Raw genomic sequence first — 17,252 nt, 5'->3', positions numbered from 1 at the left:
AAACCCACAAACAACAAAATATTTGTTATTTCTATTGGAAAACATAAGTTTCCCCTCTTGGTAAGGAAATATATCAGTCCCTTCTGAATCCTAATTATCCTAATACTATATGCATATATATATATCTCAATATGAATTTTGTCTGAATATGACAGTGGGTGACATTTCCCTTGAATATAGATGACTCACCGAGAAGGTACAGGAGATAATATCTGCTGGAGTTGTGGGGTTTTTTTCAGTGGCTCAGTCTTTTCATCTATTCAAAGCCACACATAAGGAATTCAAAAAGTTCCAAAGGCCTCTTGTGAACAAAAAGGCTATGACTGGTTAATGAGATTAGTGAGAAAACTGTAAAAATCAGCCACACTTTTCTCCTACTTTCTTATTTTTCCATTGAGAGTTTATCTCCTACTCTGATAGAACTAAATTAATAAGGAAATCTGTGCCTGAAGCCTCATACATAAAGAACTTATTTTCAAATATACAGGATAAGAAAAACAACAAGTGATGTAAAAGGAAAACGATGACAAATGGTGTCTGTTTCATGGTAGTTGTACTCATTTAATTGCAGATCAAGCAAAAATTCTATTTTCCCATACATTTTAGAATGGAGGCAGTGTCCTGTCCTGAAGAAGGAAAAACTGTGTTTAACAAGACAGTTGTTTACAGTGCATGAGAAAAGAGTATAAGACATGCCATTTTATTAATAACATATAGAGTTTATAAACCCATACTGCATGTCTGAAACATCTGTAATGAAAGATAAGAATGTAAAGAAAATCAAGCTTTCTCTGTTCTCAGTGGCTCAGTGTAAATGTTTGTATTGACACATATCAAAGATTTGATACAGACACACTGGTGCTGAGTCCATTTACATTAAGCCTTAAAAAGTAAATGTTGCAATGATAAAATAGCTGGTGGTGCACAAGCCATCATGGATTGCAAAAAAAATAGAGTTGCATTTTCAGGTTTTTTGGTTCAAACCCAACTGTCCCAAACACACTTGACAGCTTGGCTGTGCAGACAGCTCATATTTTATCTATGACACTTCTTTTTGTTTTGTGTAAGCATTCCTCATATTCTAACATGAAGAACAAGTTCCCAGTTGTTGGAAACCCTTAAAGAGCAATGTTATCGTATGTTTTTTGAGTTTCTGTATGAAAGATACATTCTTGTGTGGCTAAAATGCATATGCATCTGCATAAAAACCCCCTATTTTTTATTTACTCTTACTATATTTTGGAAGAAGAATAGGGAAAATCTGTGAGGAATTCCATCCCACTTGTTGCTAACTGCCTGTATAAATTGCCAGAAATAATTCCCCATCTTATAAATACCTGATACACAAATTTGGAATAAATATATTACACTGGCACTTTCATATAACCATGTATATAACCACCTTCATATAACGTGTGTGTTTATGTCTTATATAATATATATTTATACATATGCACATAGATATGCATTTTGTCTCTAATTTTCTTCTTTTAACTCTAAGCAGATGAAGAAACGTACCTATTCTATTTAATTGCTGTACAACTGAGCATTGTGAGTTGCTGTTTACTTAATCTTGGTCTGAAGGGTATACTCTGATTTCAGTAACTAACCAAGGGTTCTGAATCCAAGTAAGATCCCAGCAGGCTGTGATTAGCAAAAACCAGATTCAACTGCAGTTTCTTTATGGAGATGAAGCAAAGAAAGAAAGAAAAGTTGCTTCTGTGTAATTTGGCTAATGTCCTTGTGTTGTATATCAGATCTGTACAGAGAGAATGAAATAAGATTATTCCTCAGGCAACTGGAATGGGTTGTTGTTACTCTGATCAATCCATATTGCTGAAGAGAGCAGGGAAAATGGGCTTATAATCAAATAGCCTTGTTCCTTATAAATAAAAGTGTTAATTAGCATTTTAATAGCAGGACTTGTGCATTGTGAATGATATGTTATATTGTTCTCAGCAGCAGAGCTGAAGTGCCTAATAAGTTAGCATTAAATTTAACGACTTGCTCTTCTCATTATGCTCGTTAGTATCTGAAAAAAATTAACAGAAGATATGGATTGCTCAGGGCAAAACACATTCTCCCCTCTTGTGGAACAGCAAGCTCCCCATCCATTTCACATACATACTGTGAGAACTGAGTAACTATTCCAGCCTTTAGGTGAAACTCAGTGCCTTCCTTCTTTACCTGAAAGTCCTATGCTTTTCCAGAGTGGATCTAATTAATCTCTGAAAGACTTCGTCTCGGAAGTCTGAATACCATCAAACACAGTTAAAAGAGATTCAGTTCAATGTGCCTATTCTTTGACTAGTACATCTTGAAATGGCTTTGCAGGTGGGGACCTTCACTGAGAAATTTTTCCAAACAAACAGGACTCCTTATCACAAATCAAGTGCAGAGAGTGGTTTTGGTTTGTATTGTTGCAGTGTTGGGTTTTGGTTTGTTTGGGGTTTTTTTCCCAGCTTCTGAGATCTTTCAATAGAAATACAAATAGTATAGACAAAAAGGACAGAATGTCTTCTCACACTAACCATGCTCACATTGCTGAAAGGGGTTTGGGGTCATTACAACAAAGTATCTAATTATATGCAAGTTAAAAAACTAAAGTTATTATCAAAGTAAACATTTCTAAATATATTTGCCTTAGTAGGCTTTGATTTATAAGTAAGGCTTCTGTCTTAATACATTGAGATATATCTCAGTCTTAACCTGAGAGTTGGCACGTTTCAAGTAATATAGCAACACTTCTTTCTCACAAACATATTAGATTGCAGTCAAATGAATCTATACAACTCATGAATTATGAAGATAAACAAAGGTAAACTTCATCCTACTGTGATTCAAGTGAACTTTGCTATACTGACCCCATACTAAAAACTATGAAATAAGTTTGTGAAAGAGAAGTAATTGGAATTCAGAGAGCATCTTAGACCATTGAAGGGTTCAGTAGCCTTGACATTAATTTATAAACTGTCTTTGCTTTCAGAATACCATGCACAGAACAGAGACTATTCAAATAGCTTAGGGAATAGAGCTGCTTTCACCACAACTCTGTATTTAAAAATAAAAATAAAAGTAACCTTGCTGTGTTGAGGACGTGCCATTAATGTTAGTAAAGATCTAGCTGAGAAGGAATAAACCCTGTTACACAATTGTGAGCCAACAGATATGTTAATTTATTTTCTCAGAAAATAAGTTTCTATTAGAATATAGCAACGTTTTCATTTACCCCTTTAGACTGTACAATAAGAAACTTAACTTTTGTTATTAGAATGTTAATTCTAATTGTGCAGGTCATTTGTCCAGACTTGTTTGAAATTCAGTGTTGGATCAGATTACTCAAGATATTCTCTGGTCATGATTTATATTCCAAGATTTCCATAGGTTCCTTTTAGACTATGACTTCTCTTGGCTTTTCTGTGGTTGTCTTTAAAAAAAAAAAAATAAATAAAAAAATGTGTATCTTTTATCACTGTGCTCCCCATCCTATTGAGCTTTAGTATTCCTTTTCTTCCAATATGTTCACCAATTTACCTTCTTGCATTTTCTCACATTGCATACCAAACCTAACTTTATCCCTGCATACCTTAGGAAAGTCTTTGTGTTCCTCTCACCTGACCCATCCCAGATTCTACCTGCTATGTACTCCTTTCTCACATCTTAGCTCAGTCAAGAGTTCCCTGTTCAGCCTACTTTCTGCTACTCCTGATCAACTTCCGCATATAAGGATGTTCCCTTTCTGTGTTCTGAGAAGGCTGCCCAGGAAGATCAGGCAGGTTTTTTGTGTCCTTTCACCCTGCAGGCAGCTGCTCATGGGTTTTTAACAACTGGCTCCCTGCAAAAATGAATTTCAGCTCTCCTGAAGTTGGGGATTGTAATTCCATTTGCCCTCCTCATTTCTTTCATGGTCTTAAATTCAACCAACCTTCTGTAGCTGTGTCGTGGTTTAAGCCCAGGCTGTAAATTAGAACCATGCAGTCTACTTCCCCCCTTGCCTTTCTTCCCTCCACTCCTGGAGGGACGGGGAAGAGGATCAAAAGAATGCAACTCATGGGTTGCGATAACAACAGTTTAATAACTAAGGTATAACACAAATCACTACTGCTACCACCAATAATAATAATGATAAAGGAAATAACAAAGGAAGAGAATACAACACCTCACTGACCGATACCTCAACCCCACCCCACAGCGTTCTAGCCCTTCCGGGTAACTCCCAGTTACCTCTTGGGTATGACGTGCTGTGGTATGGAATACCTCTTTGGCTAGTTTGGGTCAGGTGTCCTGTCTCTGCTTCCTCCTGGCTTCCCCTCCTCACTGGCAGAGCATGAGACTCACAAAGTCCTTGGTCAGGATAAACATTCTGACCAACAACTGAAAACATCAGTTTTATCAGTATTATCCCCAGGCCGAAAGTCAAAAACACAGCTCTGCACCAGCTAATAAGGAGAAAAAATGACTGCTACTGCTAAACCAGGACAAGCTGATGTTTCTGTAGCTGAGGATTTTAATGACTAGTCCTAGCCAGCAGAAGTCTTTTCTTAGTCATCTTGCTTAATTCCTGTATCAATAAGCTGCAACCAGCACACTCCAAATATCTGCCACCTTGCTTGCACCCAACCATTTTATTCACCCAGTAAATGTCAAAGTGGTTAAGTATCTTGTGAGTGCAAGGTCCTGTAATTGTGAGGCTTATGCTGGTTGTCAAAAAACAACTTCCTTCTCTTTTTTTCTGTAGGGGCCTTCCAGTATTTCACTGTACTGGTGAATCCTTGGATTTCAGTCCATAAACCACTGATCATCTCACAAAGTTTTCTGGAACAAAACCCCATGCTTTTATATTGCATTTCTGTGTAAGATATAACTCCCACTTCCCAGCTTTGCCACTCTAGTGCAAGACTGAACCTCAACCATCCCATCACCACAGTTTTCCTAGGCAGTTACAGGGCTCTGGGCTAGCTCTGATGACCATTCACATCCCAGCTCTGTTCCCTTGCTGAGAGCTGCAGGACAGAGCTCTGCCCGAGGGGAGGCATGGCCTTGCTGGTCCCATGGCCATCCTCTGCTCCTTGCTCCCTCCTGTGTGGTAACCAGCCCTCCGTAGCTAAATGATGCCACCACACAAATGGAAAAATGTTCCTATGGATTTGGAAATGTCTCATCAGTAAACATAACATTTTTCATGCTACTGATAATAAAGGAGGATTTGGCATCTCTCAGGTAGATGGAGATCTCTCAGGTGTCAAGCAGTTGTCAGTTTTTTAGTTTCTAAAGACCACACACTGTCGATGAAATGATCTGGAGGTTTACTTTGACTAACATGCAAAAAAGCTAACAACATAACTGCCAGAAAGCTGTCACTTCCAATTATTCTACTTTGTGAGAAGCCGAAAACCAATGCAAAATTTTCACAAAGATCTTACAAAGATATAGGCTGAGAAAGTTGGGGCTGTTCAGCCTGGAGAAGAGAAGGCCGCATGGAGACCTCATAACAGCCTTCCAGTATCTGAAGAGGGCCTATAAGGATGCTGGAGAGGGACTCTTCACTAGGGACTGTAATGATAGGACAAGGGGTAATGGGTTAAAATTTAAGCAGAGGAAGTTTAGATTGGATAAGGAAGAAATTCTTCACTGTTAGGGTGGTGAGGCCCTGGAATGTGTTCCTCAGGGAAGTTGTGAATGCTCCATCCCTAGCGGTGTTCAAGTCCAGATTGGACAGAGCCTTGGGTGGCATGGTTTAGTGTGAGGTGCCCCTGCCATGGGCAGGAGTTGGAACTAGATGATCTTAAGGTCCTTTCCAACTGTAACTATTCTATGATTCTATGATTCCATGATACAGGATCCATTAACGATTCACGCAAATGAACGCGCATAAAATGCATTGCCTGTCACTGCTAGCTGTTCAAATGAGAATGCTTGTTACTTAGTGCCCAGGGATCCTACCTGACAAAGTGTTATATGCATGAATAAACTTACATGTGCATGCAGCCAGACAAACTTATTTCCCCTATCAGTATTTGAAAAGAAAACTGGTGGTTAGGGCCTTCTTCATATGCCATGTAATTTGTGACATACAAAAAGTCTTATGTATATTTGTTCAAAAGCTTTGCATGATTATGAAGCAACTCCTTCATAAATAAGGTACTGCATATGATATTTCACATAGCCTATAAATAAGTTAAATAAAAATGTAAGGTAAATGCGGTAAAGTAAATTTGTATCATTAAGCTGGTACTTATCTCTGAATTGTTCAAGTTTGTTGAATGTTGGATGCAGAATAAACAGAAATGCTAAACTGGAATGAATAAGCATGACTGCACTATGGCTGGTCTTAAACTGTAAGGCAGTCATAATAAATGTCTTGAGTTTTCATTATCAGTTTCTTTATTCACCTAACCATCAAAGATTAAATTTCAGAGGATTGTTTCCGCTTCAATTATCTTTCTGTGGAGATTGTTTCAAGTCTGAAAAAAAAAGAGTATCATGTCCTACCTACAAGCATTGTCACTTGGTAGTGATAAGCATAACCCATCTCTTGACAAGATTATCGTAACATTTCCTTAGGGAAGGAAGGCAAATTTCTGAGGTGTTTAGAATAGGCTGGACCAAATTCTGAAAAATATGCTGACTGTTAAGTACAAAACTTGACTGACAAGAAAATAAAATACCTGAAATAAATTTATGATTAAGTATTGAATTATTGATATTTAATTGTAGCAACTTCTTTTGAATTATATTTCTGAGTTCTTTTTTGTGGATGGAGCTAAATGTCCCAGAAGTGTTATCAAAGAGCAGTCTTCTGTATTTACAGTACTTCGTTGGTGAAGAAATAGGATATTTTATGTAAAAATATAGTGAGAAAATTTACATCTGCATTACTGCTATGTATTTTCTGAAGTCAAATTGGAAACAATTCTTCATGCAAAGGAGAACACATGAAATAACTCTACTGGAGGCTTTGAAACATTCATTGCATAATCTCATCAATCATAGGCTATACTGTGCTGAAAAGCATTACCTCCAGCCTAGAATCTCTAAATATGTGAAGAAAAGCAAGATAATGCATGTTAAAAAAGAGTAAGGATTTATAAAGGGTAATCTGTTCCACAGTAGCTATTTGGATAATTACTGTTTATGAGAATAGTCTTTCTGGCATTGATTATTTCAAAATAATCTTATTTATAGAATTTTGTTACTGGTAGTTGAATAGTGCTTCCTTTAAATTATATTTTACTACACTGACTACTGTGAGAGTTTCCTTGCTATTTAGGTCTTCTGTACTAGCTTAATATTTTATCTTCATTTTGTATGATTGAGATGAGATACAGAAAGTAACATATTCTGCATAACACAGCAGAGACATCAGCTTTCTTACTTGATATACTTGGAATTTTTCATTGGAACCTTATATCATATAAATTTATAATTAAAGCACTGTTCTGCCTCTTTGTATTGTTCCCAAAATGAATACTTTTCTAGTCTTCTACCTTTAGCAATAGATAGTGCTCTGTATTATCACCATATTCAACTGAATCTTTCAGGTGAGAAATTTCTGAACAGGCATAGTTCCATGAAGTAACGGCTTCAGAGGAAAAGACTCTTATAAAATTGAAATTTTGTTGGTATTTTTTTGTAAAAGAAAAATAAAAAATTATCATTGTTTTAAAGGGAAACATCAAGGAGCAGAAGATAGCTTTTTTTTTTTTAGTGTTACCATTGAACAATCACATACATTTGACCCTTATTTCACCCAGTTCTGGAGAAAGTTTCAGATCTAGTGATTCAGCATGTGTTTAAGAGTCCTTTTTTTATAGTTCATGGTGCAATTTATTTGTAACGGCTAATAACAGGTGTAACATATACAGTTAGTATTTAATTATTTCCATTCATTTATTTTCTGTTAGCTATGCAATTTTCTTTGTTTCAGTGACTTGAGGCAGTTTGTTATAGTTTTGTGGTTTTGGTTTTATTTTCAATCATAAGCAGTCTATAGGTTTGAACTTGAATAGTGTCCCATGACTGGAATTAGTTTTAATTTTTATTTCAAGATTCAGGTCTTCTCGTAAAGCAACTTCAGCAACTGAAGTCTGCCTTTTTTTTAAAGTGACAAAGTTTTGTAGCTGTCTAAAAACCAGCAGAGACTTTTTTTGGGGATTGTTTTTTTCATACATTTGACTTTGTGTTTTTTCTTTGAGAAAAACATTAATAGTTTTGAATAACAATATTTTTTTATTGTTTGATAACATTTTTAGTCTCTGCAAAATCTCAGTTTCCAAGTCCAAATATTTCAAAATGTCTCAGAATGGTTCAGTCTGGAAGTGACCACCAGAGGTCATCTAGTCCAACCTCCTTGCTAAAACTAAGTCACCTAGAGTACATTAGTCAAGATTGTGCCTACATGGCTCCTGAATATCTCCAAGGAAGGAGACTACAGAACTTCTTTGGGTAACTTTTTCCAATGCTCAGTCTCCCTCTCAGTAAAGAATTCGTTCCTCAAGTTCAGGTGGATCTTCCTGTATTTTAGTTTATGCCTTTTGCCTTTTGTCCTGTTGTCTGGCACCACCAAGAAGAGCCTGGACCCATCCTCCGTTCAGATACTTATGCACATTGATCAGATCCCCCTTGAGCCTTCTCTTCTCTAGGCTGAACAGGCCCATCTTCCTCAGCCTTTTCTCTTATGAGAGACACTCCAAACTCTTAATCATTCTAGTAGTTCTTTGTTGAACTTGCTCTAGGAGCTCCATGTCTTTCTTGTACTGGGGAGCCCAGAATGGTATGCCAGGTGAGTAGAAGGTGAAGAAGACCTTCTTGTTCTTGACATCCTTAGCCAGATATAATTCCATGTGGGCCTTGGCTTTCCTTGTCACATTTCTACATATTCTGACAGTATCCATCTATGTAGGGAAAAAATTCTGTGGCCACATCTAAAACTCTCTTTCTTAGCAAAAGTCCTTGTAATTTTTGGCACTGAGAAAATGGGTGTGTTGCTCTGGACAAGAACATCATAAGTGCTGCAAAAATCCATTCCTCAGGAAGCTGTTAGATGCAATATAGATACTATGAAATATCTGAAAAACAAATCTGTAGGACTATGGGAGGTAAGCAGCATTCATCATGTCATTTTTCAGTGCCAACTTTCATATATCTCAGACATTGCGACATTACCATTCATTGTTCCTTCACAGATTATAATGGAATAATAAATTCAGTCACTGATGCTAAATACTTCTACAATGGAATCTGCCAAAATCCTGAATTAATTGAGCTAACATCTGTTAAACTTGAGGCACAGGATAGATATCTCAGAATGTCAATAAACATTGCTCTAAATGTGCTTGGAATGTTTTATATATGCTTCCACATTCAGAGAAAGGTTTATGCTTGAAATTGAGCCGTAGTCACACAATACTCCTTGAAGTCTTGTTTAAGCTTCTTATTGATAAATAAGATGCTTAAGCTTCAATCACTGTTATTTTTCTCATTACTGAGTTTCTTTTTAAAACTCATGAAAGTAAGTGATAATGATGCATTCTGTGTCAAACAATTAATTTGCAGACCACTTTAACACAAGCTAATTTTAAAGAAAATGGTTACAGAATCCCTGCAATGCATATATCATGTCATTTACTGAACCATAAAAATTTTTATAGATTAAATAAATGTTTGAGAATCATACTTCCCTGTGGTTATGTCACAATTAGCTAGTAATTGAATTTGGATTACAGCTTCCTCTGTGGATAGTGTTCCCTTTAAACTGGTAATAAAGTGTAGTATAATCAGTTAATAGTATTTTTATTCAATACCTTCAGTTGTCTATTACATACAGTGTTTTACACAGCCAATCATATTTTCAAAGTCTTGCAACATTGAATGGATCTTGGTTTACTTAGGCATCAGCTACAGCAATTGCATGTAAAATGACTGAGTGCAGGAGTTAGTGACTCTAGTGGTAGCCATGGGTGGTGCTATCATAACTGCTGAGAACAGAAGTAGCTCACATCTCTGTATAGATGAGGCATCTATAGATAAGACACCTTACTCCTCCCCAGCACCAACAGTCACTATCTGAATAGCACCCTGTTTTTTCTCAAGCATTCAGAAAACAGATTTCAGGTTTTGGTAGTGCTGAATGGACAAACAAAAATGGATTTTTTTTTCCAGCTCCTGACCAACTGACTTCTACCAGAGTGCTGCACTGATAAGAGCTGTAAATTGTCTTCTGACTATTATCATATTTCTCTTGAATATCCCTTATATAATAAGAGTAATTAAAATAGTGCCACTGAGAACATGACAAGAAGGTTAGAATGACTTGCATAGATGTAGATTTCTCTACATAGTCATATAAATTAAACTGAAACATTACAAATGTGATTATGAAAGCATTCAGAATTCATACAGTAATTCCAAGATGGAAATATATCCAATATACAGTAAGGTAAGAAAATCCTACGGCAAACACAGCGCCTGATAACTAGTACTTAAACAGCTACAACAACTATAAATTCAGAGTAGCACCCTCCAATCAAATAATCTGTTTTTATCTTTAACACCTCAAGATCCACATTGGGCACTGAAAAGGGCTGTTGTGTTTTAACCCCAGCCAGCAGCTCAGCCAAATCTGTTGTTTACTCCCTCCCAGTAAGACTGGGGAGAGAATCAGTAGAGTGAAAGTGAGATTTGAGATAGAGACAGTTTAATTGGTAAAGTAAAAGCCACACACACAAGCAAAGCAGAATGAGGATTTCACTCATTCCTTCCCATCAGTGGGCAGGTGTCCAGCCACCTCCAGGAAAGCAGGGCTCCATCATGCAAAATGGATACTTGGATAGACAAACCACCATAACTCTGAACAACTGTCCCATCTGTGTCCTATCTTAACGTCTTGTGCATCCCCAGCCTCCTCACTGGCAGGGTGGTGTGAGAGACAGAAAAGGCTTTGACTCTGTGTAAGCACTGCTCAGCAATACCTAATATATCCTAAAACATCCCAAAACATCCCTTCATTATCTACACTGTTTTGGTCACAAACCACTGTGAATAAAGTTAGCTCTATCCCAGCTGACACCAGTACAGGGAAAAAAAAAATTCATAATTTTTTTTATACACTATGACAGAAAATGTGTTCCTTTTCATTATGCAATCTTTACAGTTTGCAGGTTTAATTTATTTTTTTATTTGAGTTGCAAATAAGCAGGTAAGCCTAATTTTTAGGCTTCTTACATTTGTTAGCATGTCCACAGAGCAACTGCAAAAGAAAATGAGTTCCTTAAGTTCAGTGAGCTATCTAAAACCTCATTAGCATCTCCATTTGTTGTCTGGAGGTGGACTTATTTTCAAGTGTTCAGGATACAGTGTTGACATAACAAATTAGCTGGACTGAGCATAGTTTTATTTCTATATCTTAATGAATGAAGATTGGCATCTAAGAAAGAAAATAAACCAATGTATTTTTATTTTCTGAAACAAGGTTTTACTTCTGGATACAATGTGGGTTTTCTTTTGTCTAGCCTTTGTGACAACAACACTGTTTCTGATCTTCTGCTCCTTCATTAATCTTGCTGAGGAACAATTCTATAGCAAATCTGCTGACTGTCATGCTGTCTTTGACAACATTTGTTGGCATTCACATTGCGCAGTTTGTTTGCTTGTTGGCTACTGAGTTGTGTGGTTGTGTTTTGTTTTTGTTTTTTTTTTTTTTTTTCTGGTCATAAAACACTCCTAAAAACTTTGTCCTACAAAATTCTAAAATAACTTTTCATTTGGCAAGACAGCCTGTACACTTGGCTGCTGGTAATATCCTTCCCAGTGCAATTACAGATGATATGGTTAGATTTTGGGTGTTAGATTTAGAATATAAATCTAATAATTACTGAAAAAGCTATGAGAAATATATATTTTTTTCTGCTGGGATAATGCAATATTGGAATTGAGTAAATAATAACTTTTTTAGTGGAAAACTGTCACAGCAGGCTTCAGTAATTTTGTTATTTAGTATAGGCCAACTGATACGGTCTTCTTTAAATTTTAAGTATTTAAGGGACTTCTACAGATATACTTAGCATGATTTGGACTGACTTTCTACCATGCCTCAACTGATCAACCTTAATTTCTACTATTAAAAGCTGTGTTGAGGAAGTGGTAATTTCATGTGTGCTCATGTAATAGAAAAGATTGCAACCATATACACAGTAAATCTGAAAAAATGTCTTACTTTCTGCACAATCTACCCATAGAAAATAAAATATGTATACTCTGTAGCAAATTTTATTGTTAGAATTACAGGACTGTCTTTACAATGCAAGATATCACTTTAGAAGACTGTTTTCAGCTACATATAAAATTGCATCAATGTTTAATTATTTAGAATGTGCTTTTCCATGTTTGATATCTCCTTAGGTTCAATTTAGTAAAATGCAGGGAAAAGGGGTTGAACTACTCCTAAGAACAAAATGAGCAAACAAATTAGGCACAAGCAAAATACATCAAAAGAATCTAGCTCTGCCATGGCTTGGAGCAGGGTGGGAAGCTTTGCAGAGGAATGAACTAGCTCTCAAGAATGGATCATTTATCTTGCTTGTGCGAAAAGATATCATTAAGGACTGGCTTTTAAAATTTTTATTCTGAGCATGTTGCTAGCAGCAATTTGTGGTGCAGTAATTGAGCTTTCTTAAGATTCCAAGCCCAAGCAGTAGGATCTGAGATTTTCCCTGAAGTTCTGTCGTACTAGATTGCTGTTACTTCACCAAGAATGCAGTGTTTCCTTTGTGCCCTCAATGTGTTTGGTTTCCAGTAGGAGGTGAATAATTGCTTGATTTGCTTATCCGAAGTATAAGAGCCAAATAAGATGCTGATGATAACTTTCTAGGTAACCACAAGGAGCCTTAATTGAAGATGATAGTGTAGAAAAATGCACTATTGGAAAATAGTACAAAAGTCAGAGGAGAAAACATCATGGATATGTGGGATGAAGAGTATGGAAAGTGTTAAGTGAAGAGATTAGAGATTGGTGCATTTCTTTAAAAGAAAAACAAGGAGAAGTAAAGTAAGGGGGAGTTATTGCTATCCTGGAAGTGAAGTGGATAAGAGAATATTGGAAAGAAAAAACATGTTTTGACATCTTAATGGGCATAAGAAGTAGAATGTATATGTCCCAGAAATGTAAGAAACAGAAAAAAAAAAAAAAAAAAAAAAAAAAAGAGTGGATTCAGCTACTAAAGAGGTGCTGTAGATACACTCTTTGCTTGAACATAGACATCAAGTTAGGAAGTGGCAGGTAAATGCTGATGGTGCTATCTTGGAGTTACAGAATGGTTGAAATTGGAAGGGAACTCTGAATTTTATTTGATCCAACCTCCTGCTCAAACAGAGTCTTCTGTTGGTTGTCCAATGCCATGTCAAGATGGTTTTTGAATATCGTCTGGAATGGAGACTCCGTAACTTCTCTGAGCAAGTTGTTTGAGTGCTCAGTCACCTTTACAGTACAAAAATGTCTCCTGATGTTTAAAGTGACCCTCCACTGTTTCACTTTGTGCCCATTGCCTCTGCTCCCATCAGTGGGCATCACTGAAGAGCCTGGTTTCACCTTCTTCACACCCTCCTGTGCTGGTTTTGGCTGGGATAGTTAATTTTCTTCATACTAGCTAGTACAGAGCTATGTTATGGATTTGTGCTGGAAACAGTCTTGATAACATAGGGATGTTTTTGTTGTTGCTGAGCAGTGCTTGCAGTACTTCCAGAGTCAAGGCCTTTTCTGTTCCTCACATCATTCCACCAGTGAGTAGGCTGGGGGTGCACAAAAAAGGCGGCAGAAGACACAGCTGGGACAGCTGACCCCAACTAACCCAAGGAATATCCCATAACATATGGCATCATGGTCAGCAATAAAACTACAATGAAGTTTGGCCAGGGTGCTGCTGCTCAGGGATTGGCTGAGCATTGGTCAGCTGGTAGTGAACAATTATTTTCATATTTGCATCACTTGTCTTTCTTGGGTTTTAGTTTTCTCTCATTGTTATTGTTATTTTCCTTTTCATCATCATCATCATTATCATTATTATCATCATCATCATCAAATTTTTGAAATATTCTTATCTCAGCCCTTGAGTTTTCACACTTTTACACATATAATTTTCTTCCCTCCATCCCATTACCATTACCTCATCCCATAGTGAGTGAGTGGCTGTTTGGAGGGTAGTTGCTGGCTGGGGTTAAACCATAACACCTCCATTCAGGAATTTATATATATATACAGATGAGATTCCCTATGAACCTTTTGTTCTTCAAGTGAAGCGGTTTCAGCCTTTCTTTGCAGGAGAGATAGTCCAGTCCCTAAATAATCTCCGTATTCCTTCATTAGAATCCCTTATGTAGCTCCACACCTTTTGTGCTGGGGAGCCCAGAACTATTAGTTTTGACACTTGTTACATGGTCATCTGTCACATCCAGCAGTTTCTCAGGTCATGTACAGTAGTTTTCCATGTTAGCGTAAACTCTGGTCAAGGGTATAGTCTTCTGCCTCCAGCCCTAACACATCCAGTGCCATTTCAGCACTACAGTTTCCAAAGCAGCTGTATGAGCCTGACAAGTAGGACAGAGATTTTACTGTGCTTTTCTTGATGATGAGACCTCAAATGATCAACAATTTTCCTTTGTCAGTTGAACTACTGTCCAGACTCCATAAGTAATTTAACCTTGTGATTTGATTTGCTTGCCAAATCAGACATATACAGCACTCTGTGAGATTCCTGGTATATTCACAGCATCTGCATTATAGATGTGCATTACTTCTCTGTGATAGAGAAGCAACGTGTCAGAACATGTAAGCCATTCTTGAATGGCACCAGTAAGCCAGAAAAAGGCACCTTAAAAGGTACAGGATGCTTGTGCTCAGGTGACTAAATCAAGACTTGGCTTGCTAAGAATGTAATGGCAGCTTAATTTATAGTTTATTCGTATTATTCACATTTATAGTTGAACTTACATCCTTACTAAGTTTCATACAATTGCCTCATTTACACCTAAATCTGCATCTTAGTCTTGACCTAAATTTTGTCTGAAGAACAGGATTCAGACTCCTAAACAGAGGTATGTATTGCCATTTTAGATGCAAGATATCCTGTCTAGCCTCTGCCTGCTGCTCCAGAATGATTCTGATTTCCCTTACAACCTGTATTACGTTTGTACAAGTGTCTGGAAGATCATAGGTAATAATGTATTAAAATCAGAATCTTTACTTGAAAGTTTCTTTGATTTTCTGAAGCATGCCAACTTCATAGCCATAAAATACTGCTTCACATTAGTGTCACCTCTTTTTCTATCTTCACTAAAAATAGCTGACATTAAGGCTATCACTGTACTAATTCTTCACCAGCCTTAAAATTTGCCTTTATAAGATATATATGAATATTTTGCTGAATGACTAGACTAATTGTTCCTAAATATGCTTTTTTTTTTATTTAATTATGTTAGTCCATACTATTTACTTTGATTTACTTAATCATAATGACTTTTTTTTTTTTTTTTAGCCATAGGTTACACAGACAAGATTGGAATTAATAGCTGTTTAAGAAAAGACTCCAGTGGATATTGAATTATCTGAACCAATATATTTTCTCACTTAACATGCATAGCTGTGACAGCTTAATTTTTTATGCGCACAAAGGAAGGAATAGATTACTGCAACTTATATGCAGCAGACACAACTCTTGAGTACTTAGGCACATAAACCCCATAAACCATTAGTCTGAACATCAGCATCTGGTGCTTTTTGAGAAAATACTTGTTACTCTATCAGCTAACTTCAAGCAATTGGTATAAAAAACAAAACTGCAGCAAGCCTCCTGTGCTATGCCTTTTGACCCAGGGAGATCTCATAGCTCATATCACAAATGATGCAAGAAATTTATAATTAAGCAATCAAATTCTACCCATAAATCTGAGCAGTAACCAATTTTGTAACACTGTGTTTGTTTTTAAGCAACAGCAAAAGCATTAGAGCTTTCCTAGAAATTCCTACTTAAATTAATAATACAAGTTTGCGTTAGATTTTCATTAGATCTAGGCTTGACTAGTGCTTACATCTCTGAATTGGCTGTGCACCTGCAGATCTCAAACAGAAGCTGAGTGTTAATATGTTACCCACACATAACTAATATATCTTAACTTTATTAGATTGTGCTTACTGACTATTTAATTTAGAGATTTTAACTGGCTAATGCAGAGCTTAATGAGCAAGTTTACATATTCCTAAAATCTGTCATATAGAAACACTTGGAATTCCTGTGTCAAATGGAGACATCTACACTGTGACATGTGTATAGCTAATTTGGTTATTAGAATGTCTTTATAGTTAGAAGGAGAGAAATAGGTACTTCTAGCACATAATTAATTTCATCCAGATGTCACAACCTAAAATGGATATGAAATGTGCCTTAAAGGATTTTTTCTCTTCATTGACTAGCTTGTTAGTGCTGCTTTCCATTGATTGACCAGGATACCTAGGCATCTCTACTTTTTAAGGTAGCCTAAGTTATTCAAGCAGCTGCATTGTGCTGACAGATGTGATCCTACATCTGCATTGTTTTGGATCAGCAGCTGGAGATGAGTCTCTGAAATTAAAATAGTTAAAACAGACAACCTCATTTTAGGTAACTAAATTGTTCCCCTAGAATGAAAGTCAACTTCTGATTAAGACAAGTAAGTTCAGATAGAATGAAGTATCTATTTAGTTGTCTATGCCATCTAATGCCATGTTAAATATTCTACAACATGCAGGTTCTTCAGATGCCACTTAGAAGTGTCTTGCATTTCCCATATGTCTCATGTCATACATCATATTTCCTGAGGAAATCCCTGCTACTCTGCAGCATCTCAGATTGTGACAGATTCCAAAAGGGTCTTGCTGCTTGAGAGTACCTTGCTGTCTGCTTGCTCTGGAGAAGCTTTACCTGGTGGACAGCCCCTGGGTTCCTGAGGAGAATTCTCCTACACCTTCTACATCTGCCTCGCCTGAACCTGGGAGTTTCACCTGCCTCACTAACTGCTGTGTAATGTAGTGAAATGGAAAATACATTCAGTCCATGAAAAAACATGTCTTTGCATGAGATATTACCTCCTCTGGCACAAAGAGAGAGTGATGACTACTTCAGTTATACCCTACAGCCAGTCTGTGTGCTTGTGATACTCACTTGAGGATAACACAGAGTCAGATATGGCACATGGTAAGAAGGTGAAATCAAATACCCTTCCAT

This window comes from Psittacula echo, assembly GCF_963264785.1.
Source record: "Psittacula echo genome assembly, chromosome: 3".
NCBI lineage: Eukaryota > Metazoa > Chordata > Aves > Psittaciformes > Psittacidae > Psittacula > Psittacula echo.
This window is presented reverse-complemented; position numbering follows the sequence as displayed.